This window comes from Silene latifolia, chromosome 3 (assembly GCF_048544455.1).
Source record: "Silene latifolia isolate original U9 population chromosome 3, ASM4854445v1, whole genome shotgun sequence".
Taxonomy (NCBI): domain Eukaryota; kingdom Viridiplantae; phylum Streptophyta; class Magnoliopsida; order Caryophyllales; family Caryophyllaceae; genus Silene; species Silene latifolia.
Window position 1 is genome coordinate 32168748 of NC_133528.1, and position 9683 is coordinate 32178430.

The 9683-nt window shown below is 42.0% G+C and overlaps 1 non-coding gene across 1 annotated transcript; it reads right to left on the reverse strand.

Moving 5' to 3' along the window:
- Nucleotides 1-1870: 1870 nt before the first annotated feature.
- Nucleotides 1871-1981, reverse strand: LOC141650326 (small nucleolar RNA R71). The gene has a single exon (XR_012546367.1). It is a non-coding gene; the product is annotated as a small nucleolar RNA R71 (small nucleolar RNA).
- Between the last annotated feature and the right edge of the window lie 7702 nt (nucleotides 1982-9683).

Genomic DNA, 9683 nt, shown 5'->3' on the forward strand with positions numbered 1-9683 from the left:
TTCTTCTTTTAGGATAACCATTGATACGTGCATATTCTATACACTTTATTTGCAGTTTTGGCACATATTTCTATGCTTATTTGTTAGCTTAAAGCTACTATTTCTCCCGAAACGGTTTACTTCGGAATTTCTATGATTTCATGTAGGAATGAGTGGAAGTGAGCTAAATCAAGCCTAAATCGTCCTCCGGAAGCTGCTTTATGGAAACTTGCAAGATGGGAGTTCGGACTTGTTCAACTCGGGATGCGTGCATTGGAGTGAAGAGGCTGATTGGAAGAGAAAAGGAAGTTACTGCATAGCTCAATTGGTCGATCGACCAACATACCCAGTCGATCGACCGTGGATGTTCAGTAAAGAGGTTGCACTGTATTGGCTGGTCGATCGACCGTGCCATTTGGTCGATCGACCAACCTGCGAATCTGAAATTTATTTTATGCTTTAGTCTTTTGAAAGCCCAATTGTAATTAACTTTCGGGTAGGACGTTTAGCAGCAGTACGCAGCAATAATTTAGGTTATGCTTTTTATTATTCAAGAACTGAAGTTTAGATCTAGTTTTGGAGACAAAAAAAGGAGACGACGGATTCCAATTTCAATTACTTTGTTCATCAATTCTTTAGTAAGCTTTAATACAATTTCCTTCTTTTATTTCTTGTCAATTCAATTCTTGTTGTTACTAGTTTTTATTCAAGCAATTCAGTTTTAATCTTTTGTCTTAAGTTCAATTTCAACCATGTCAATTTCATTGTATGTCTTTAAGTTTGCAATTGTTATAGTTTTAATCATGCATAGCTAATCATCTTGATTGGGAACGAGGTGAGCCATGACATAAATTAGGGTTGTTTTGTTAGTATGAATTCTTCCGTATCGATCTTATTACCTTTTGATAAACCCGTCTTGCTAGATTGAAAGATTAGTAGGTTAGGCTTTCATTGGGGTTGGAATTTCCTTTGAGCGAAAGCTTTGAAAAATTCTTGGGAATTAGAAGACCGTAAGGTTATTGAGCATTGATCGAAAGACTTGCTCGTGTTCCCTGAGACCGTATTACAAGACCTCTGCTATCTTCTTGACCTGACCTTAGCCATGGTGAACCGAAGTTCCTGATCTCTCTTTTATCTTTTGCGAATTCTCTTATTTTGTCAATTAGTATCTAGAATCAAACAATTTCAAAACTCCCATCCAATTGTTACTTTTATAGACTGAAAATAGCAAATAGAATTGATCTTGTCTCTCTATGGTTCGACCCTTACTATCACTAGCTATAGTTTTAGTTCGGATTTATAAATTTAATTTTGATACAAAACGACGGTATCAAATTTTGGCGCCGTTGTCGGGGAAACGGTGTAATTCTGTTTTTTTTTTTTTAGTTTATTTTTCTTGTCTCAAGGAACTTTGGTTCCTTGAGGCCGTTGCTTACTCTTGCTTCTAGTTTTGCTTTTGCACAGTTAGAAGACAGGTTTTTGAGAGGAAGACTTGAGTACTCTCAGTTTTGCGAACATGACTATAATATATGACAATCTTCAGCCACAAGAGCAGCATGTTCCAAAGGGATACGTTTTATCCTCCCCAACTACTGGTCACTTCGAATTTCGTTCCTCCTATATCGATTTAGTGGAGCGAAATCAGTTTGCCGGTCTACCGGACGAGGATCCTTTGAAGCATATGGAAATTTTCACGGACTCTCATTGTTCCAATTGCATCTACCGGCTGAGGTGACCTAGGATGAAGTAAAGGGGATGATGTTCTTATACTCCTTGAAGGATTCTGCGTGAGATTGGTACCGCTACCTTGATAGGGTAGCAGCTGGAGTCACAGATTGGACATCTCTAGCATTAGCTTTCTACAAAAAATACTTCCCACTTGCAAAGACTGATGCCTTGAGAAGCAAAATTACAAATTTTCAAAGCAAAGACCTGATGAGAAATTTTGCGAAGCATGGGGACGTTTCAAGAGTTTGGTTCAGTCTGTCCCTCACCACGGTTTCCAGCAGTGGTACCTGTGCAACTTATTCTACAACTTTTTATATGATGACTACAAGGTTATCCTGGACGCAGCTGCGAATGATAGGTTCCAAAATAATACCGGTCAGAATAAAGGTTGGAACACTATTGAGGAGATGGCAGTCCATAGAGCTGAGTTTGGAAGTTCGCGTGGAAACTCGCGAAAGCAAAGTGATGAAATGAATGCCGTTATGACACTCATAGCTTCTATTACAGCCCGGCTCGAAAAGCTCGAGACTTCTAAGGTTTCCGAGAGGGAAATCGAAATTCCTGTTCATAACTCAGATGAGACCGCGGAATTGAGAGAAATAGTCCGAGCTCTTTTGGTTCAAGTCACGAAAATAGAAGAAGCTGGGATTGAATCTGCAAAGAATTTTGTGAAGCAGTTGGAGAATTTAGAGGCTAAGTAAGTCGCCAATTCTTCAAGCAAATGTGAGGGGCCAATTGAAACCATTAATGCCATTAATCTCCGAAGTGGCCTTTCTTATGATGGTCCCGATAAGCCAAGAGAAGACTCGGGAAAGGATGAAAAGACGAATTTAATTTCTGGTGCGAAAACGAGCTTTACTGCCAGTACCAGCGGTCGATCGACCAACAACAGCAGTCGATCGACCAGGATGTCAGATGAAAAAGTTTCTGACCAGAAACTAATTGAGCCCGGCACATGTGGTCGATCGACCAACAACAGCAGTCGATTGACTGTAGTTCCTGACGAGGGAGTTTCTGACCAGAAACTGTTCATACCCAGTGTAACTGGTCGATCGACCGAGCCCAATGGTCGATCGACTAGGTCTCCAGTACAGGACGCAAATCCGTCAATTAATTTGCATGATTCTATACTCATTGATGATTTGACGGAGGTTTTAAATTTACGGAAGCCGAAGGTTGCTGATCCTACGGCCAGTGTTGTGCAGTCCCGTACGTATCCGGAGCGTTTAAAGAATACTAAGCTGGAGCGCAAGTTTGGTAAGTTTTTGGAGATGGTCAAGAATCTTGAGATAACCATTCCTTTCACTGATCTAATTACCCAGGTACCTTCTTACGCTAAATTTATGAAAGACATTTTGAATCGTAAGAGAAATTTTCATGATGATGGTAATGTTGCTTTTGTGGAAGAATGCAATGCTCTTTCGCAAATTAATATACCACCTAAATTAAAGGACTCGGGTAGCTTTTCAATTCCCTGCACTATAGGTATCCACGAAATTGGAAAGGCCCTTTGTGATTTAGGGGCCAGTGTCAGTGTCATACCATATTCCGTTTGCGAAAGGCTAAATATTGGTAGACTTAAGGTGACCGATATTACCCTTCAGATGACAAATAGATCGACTCAGAGACCTTTAGGAGTTTTAGAGGATGTACCCGTTCGAGTGGGTAAGTTTTTTATTCCTGTCGATTTCGTTGTTTTGGACATTGTAGAGGACAGTCAGATACCTATTATTTTAGGTAGACCATTTTTACATACATCTGGGGCTGTAATAGATGTCAAACGCGGAATTATAACCTTAGAGGTAGGGGATGACACCATTGAGTTCAGTCTTGCTCGTAAGGCTACTGAACCAGCTGATGATGATACGTGTTATTCCATTGACATTGTTGATGTGGTGTTAATTATAATCGGAGGGAATCCTTAGCCAAGGATCCCTTAGCTGATCTAACCCGTTTAGATGAGTGTGCAGATAATACAGCGGAGAATGCTGAGGAGCCAGATGTTTTGGTAGCCTCAATGGAGAGCTACGAGCTCACAGAGGAAGAAGATGAGATGCTTTTAAGCCTGGCCAACGAGAATTTGGTAAACACTTGCTATACCATTGAAGCTGATTCTGTCTATGCTGTAGAGGTAAAGGTGCCAGAGCGTAAGCCACTTCCTCCTAATCTTAAGTATGTTTTTCTAGATGATACGGAGCAGTACCCAGCTATTGTTAGTGCTAAGCTTAATGATGACCAACTTTCTGCTTTGATGTGTGTGCTTTAGAAAAACAGGAAGGCTTTAGGTTACTCTTTGGATGATATTAAGGGCATCAGCCCTGATATTTGTATGCACAGGATAGAGCTGGAGGAAGGCCACAAGCCTTACTGAGGACATGGGTCAACGCAAGTTGAACCCGAAGATGCAGGAAGTTGTTATGGCTGAGGTGATGAAACTACTCGATGCAGGTATTATTTATACAGTTGGCAACTCCAAGTGGGTTAGCCCAGTTCAGGTAGTTCCGAAGAAAGGAGGGACTACCGTGGTTAAAAATAAGAAAAATGAATTAATACCAACACGAGTTATGACAGGGTGGCGGATGTGCATTGATTATAGACAGTTGAATGCCGCCAGCAAGAAAGACCTCTTCCCCCTCCCTTTTGTTGACCAAATGACTGAAAGACTTGCTTCTAACAAAATTTTTCTGTTTTCTAGACGGATATTCAGGGTTCTTTCAGATCCCTGTTCATCCGGATGATCAGAGTAAGACCACTTTTACCTGTCCACAGGGTGTTTTTGCATACCGCAGAATGCCTTTCGGATTGTGTAATGCCCCAGCTACCTTTCAGAGGTGCATGATGGGGATTTTTTCTGATTATAAAGAGAACATTATGGAGGTATTTATGGATGATTTCTCAGTTTATGGTAATGACTTTGATCGTTGTTTAGCTAATCTTGATAAAGTCATGTAGCGTTGTATTGATGTTAATCTTGTTTTAAACTGGGAAAAATGTCAGTTCATGGTCAATGAGGGAGTTGTGTTAGGGCATCTGATTTCTGATAAGGGTATACATGTTGATAAGGCAAAAGTGCAGGTGATTGAGCAATTGCCTCCTCCCGTGAATGTTAAAGGAGTGAGGAGTTTCCTTGGTCACGCTGGTTTTTATCGGCGTTTCATTAAGGATTTTTCAAAAATTGCTCAACCACTTACACAATTGCTCCTTAAGGATCTTTGTCTTTGAGTTTCTCGATGAGTGCCTTTTAGCTTTTAACAGGTTAAAGGAGGCTCTAGTTTCTGCACCAATCATTCAGCCGCCTGATTGGGACCTCCCCTTCGAGATTATGTGTGATGCCAGCGATTATGCGATTGGTGCAGTTTTGGGACAACGGAAGAATAAAGTTTTGAATGCCATATATTATGCGAGCCGAACTCTGGATGAGGCTCAAGTCAACTATTACACCACTGAGAAGGAGTTTCTAGCTGTAGTTTTTGCCTTAGATAAATTTCGGTCTTATTTGTTAGGTTCGAAGGTTGTTGTTTATACTGACCATGCAGCGCTGAAGACTCTCTTTCTTAAGAAGGATGCGAAGCCGAGGCTTTTGAGGTGGATACTCCTTTTGTAGGAGTTTGATTTAGAGATCAAAGATAAGAAAGGTGCAGAGAATGTGGTGGCTGACCATTTATCTCGTCTGCGGTTGTGTAAAGGGAGGACTCGTTACCCATTAATGATTCTTTTCCTGATGAGAGTCTGTTAGCTATTACTAATTCGGGGTCTAATCCACCTCCGTGGTTTGCTGATTATGCTAATTTTGCTGTGACAGGTAAGATACCACCCGAGCTTTCATGGCAGCAGAAGAAGCGGTTCGCTTATGATGCTAGACAATACTTTTGGGATGATCCTTATGTTTTCAAGGAATGCGCAGACGGTCTTATCCGGAGATGTTTGCCTCAATGGGAGGTGAAGGATATCCTAGAAGCTTGCCACTCTTCTGCCTATGGTGGTCATCATGGTCCGTCCCGGACTGTGGCAAAGGTACTCCAATCTGGTTTCTATTGGCCAACTTTGCATGCAGATAGTCGCAATTTTGTTGCTGAGTGCGATGCTTGTCAAAGATTGGGGAATATTTCAAAGAGACATGAGATGCCACAGGTAGGCATTCTAGAGGTTGAGATTTTTGATGTCTGGGGCATTGATTATCAAGGACCTTTTCCGAGCAGTCAAGGTAATAAATATATCCTCGTAGCTGTAGATTATGTGTCCAAATGGGTAGAAGCTATCGCTACCCCCCATTGCGATGCAAAAGCCGTGATTAAACTGTTTAAAAATATTATTTTCCCTCGTTTTGGTGTCCCTAGGGTTGTCATTAGCGATGGTGGAATGCATTTTAAAGAGAAACAACTTAGTGCTTTATTGACTAAATTCGGTGTCCAACATCGTAGAGGTTTGGGGTATCATCCCCAAACTAGTGGTCAGGTTGAGATTTCTAATCGAGAATTGAAAGAAGTTTTAGCTAAAGTTGTTTCTAAATCACGGAAAGATTGGAGTCTTAAGTTAGATGATGTCTTATGGGCTTATAGGACCGCGTTTAAAACGCCAATTGGGATGTCACCATTCCGATTGATTTATGGTAAGACATGTCATTTACCTGTTGAGTTGGAGCGTAAGTCTTGGTGGGCTATTTGTGATTTTAATTTGGATCCTAACCTCTCTCGTGAGAAACGTATGACACAGCTGAATGAGCCTGGAGGAATTTAGGCTGCTGGCCTATGATAATGCTAGGATCTACAAAGAGAAAGCGAAGCGCTGACACGACACGAGAATCATTAAGCGCGAGTTCCATATTGGAGATAAGGTACTTCTTTTTAATGCTCGTATCCGTTTATTTCCTGGTAAGCTGAAATCCAGGTGGACTGGCCCTTATACGGTCACAGCAGTTACAAAATTCGGATCAGTTGAATTGAAGACCTCATCTGGAGACCGATTCAAAGTGAACGGTCAATACGTGAAACACTCACGGTGCAGACGAATTTGTTGGGCAGGTCAAAGTACTGTACTTTGACCCAATTTTACAAGCTGCAGATTGAGGTAAGAAGGTCGTGCGGGACCTTTTAAACCAGCGCTAACCGGGAGGCAACCCGGCTTGTACATTTTTTGTAATTAGGAACTTTACAGTTTTATTTCATTTAATTTGCATTAGGAGCTTTCGTTGTTTTATTTTTATTAACATTCACTTTTATGGATAGACGTGCACCTTTGAGAATTTTTGCAGGTGATTATTTTATGCAAAGTACGTAGGGTGATTTACTGAATGTTTGTGAAGGAATGACGGGAAATTTATGTTGGCAAAGCAATTTTCACGTAAATAAGATTTGTTGCCAGTACCTGCAGTCGATCGACCAAGCACATCAGTCGATCGACTAAGGAGAAAAAGGCAGAAGCTATTTCCTGGGGAGATTGGTCAATCGACTGGGTCATATAGTCGATCGACCACTACGCGATATCAGAGAGCTGTATAAGGGAAGATTGGTCGATCGACTGGGCCTGATAGTCGATCGACCACCGCGCGAGATCAGAATGCAAGATAATAGGGAAGTTTTATTTCATCCTTCATTCAATCTTTCACTTTCACTTAATCAAAAAAATAGGAAAACCCTTTGTTCCTCCCCTTTCTTGCGATTTTCCTTGCCAATCCCCCTTTATTCTCGATTTTCCTTGCTCAAATTCCTGATTTTTCATCAAAGGTATGTCTCTAATCCTCTTTTAATCCTTTATATTTGATTCTCGCTGAATTTCTATGCTCTTATTTCGAGCGATGTTACTTTTTGATCGAAAAATCGATTTGGGGAAAATCGATTTCAGGCCAATTTCTTTCGATTTTTGTGCTTTAATTGCCTTTGCTATCCTATTCCCTTGATTTTCCAGCCATCTTAGCAACTAGGAGATGCTTAAATCCGTTTCCCCCAAATTTTCGAAACCCTAATTTCGTTTTCAATTTCTGATTTTTTTTAGGGTTTATGGATTTTCATTGTTCAAATTATGGGAAGCTAGTTGTTAATTTGTCAATTTTGTAATAAGCAACAATGACAAAAGGAAAGCAGACGATGTTCGAAGGGCAGTCCAGTCAAGGAGCTGCTAAACGGCGCGGGGTCCGCCGTTAATGATCGAGGACACTACGGATAGTCTACCTGACTATCCGCAGGTTACTTTCTCTACCTCTACTCAGCGTGCTAAATTCATTAACATGGTCGAAAAAATGAAAGTTCCGGCCACTCGTTTTATTCATAGGCCAACTTTAGAGAAATTAGGGTGTCTTGAGTCTGGTGTGTCTCTGCTAAATGGGACAGGAATGTTGGGACTTGTGGACATGGCTGAGTTCACCTACTACGCTCTTACCCTTGAGTTTTTCTCATCTTTCACTTTCGACCAGACCACCTTTGAGGCCAATAGGAGTAGTTCTTGTATTTCTTTTCGGCTATTCAATGTCACCTACTCCTTGACATTGGCCGAATTTGCTGGTTATTTGGGTCTTTGTTTCGAGGGTAACACCTCAGAACCTTCTGATGTGCACAGGTTAATGTGGTCGTGTATCTCTGACTGGAACGGCCCTAAGAGGACGGGCACTTCCGTCCACTTACCCCCTTTTCGTTATTTTTCCGGCTGATGGGTAATACCATTTTCGGCCGCAAGGAGTCAAATAATGTGAATACCATTGAATTGTCTATCTTGGCGGGCTATCTGAACATTGAAAGTCGGGTAGCCCGTATTTATAACATAGCTTATTTGACTGCCTCTCACTTTCACACTATAAGTGACGGCACTTTGGCCACTATTGTTTGTGGTGGGTTGGTGACGCGTATCGCCAACCATCTAGTTCTTCTTTTCCCTCGAGAGGAGGCCCCTATTGATCCTGACGCACGCTTCATGGACCTTGCCTACGCCAGGTCTGTGAAGTGGGTCGATAGTCGGAGTCGGTGGAAGATTGACTCTTTCATTTGCGACCGCATCCCTATCCTTGGCCTCTCTCCTATCTTGCCCCTTACCACTGTTTTGAGGGCAGCTCGCCTGCCCTTGCCTAGCTACGGGCTCCCTATTGGGGCGGGCAGCGCTACTGCTAGTACCTCAAGGCGAGCTCGCGCCTCCTTTTCACAGGCCTCCTCCTCCTCCACTCCTGCTCCCACGGGCTTCCCGGCCACTTTTCGTCCCCCTACACCTATGGTTATCCCTGCGGTCATGGACCAAAGGGCGGTTTCACGTGTATTGGGTGACCTGTGCAGGAGTTTTGATCAACACAGATTAGACACGGCTCTGGCCCTGTACCTAGTTTACGAGGAGTATGCTCGGACGGGGATGCTCCCACGAGGTGCCTGGACTCACCCGTCCTTCTTTGTTCCCCCGGTGGGCAGTTACCCTCCGCCTGCTACGAGGTCTACTCCCACGACTACTACTGCCGATGCTGCTGAGGCGGAAGAGGAGGACGACTCGGAGTCCAAGGAGGATAGTGGTTCTGAGTATGATGGTGGGGACTAGACGCATTCTGACCTCCCCCATTTTTGGCTGGTTTGGAGAGGTCGTCTTTTGTGAGTTTCCTATCTTTTTTTTTTATTTTTTTTGTTAGTTTCCTTTTCTTTTGTTGTTGCTTATATTCTTCCCATTATTGCTGTTGATGCTGGTGATTTGCTGCTGAGCACAATGGGGGCATTGTGCGTTTTGGTTTTGGGAGAGTATTTGCATATGTCTATTGCATGTGCATTTGTTTTTTATTGCATTTCAGTCACACGTTTATTGCATTTCAGCTTTCATTTGTTTTTAATTCAAAAAAAAAAAACAAATAAAAAGAAAAAAAAAGAAAAAAAATTTTGAAAAACCACCAAAAATTCAAAAAAAAAAATCACGTTTACTTTTGCAATTAGGTCGAGTCGGAACGGAAGGATTTCAATGATGAGTTTGCATTACATATTGTCTCATTGCCCTTTCCTTGCACTTTGAACATTTCC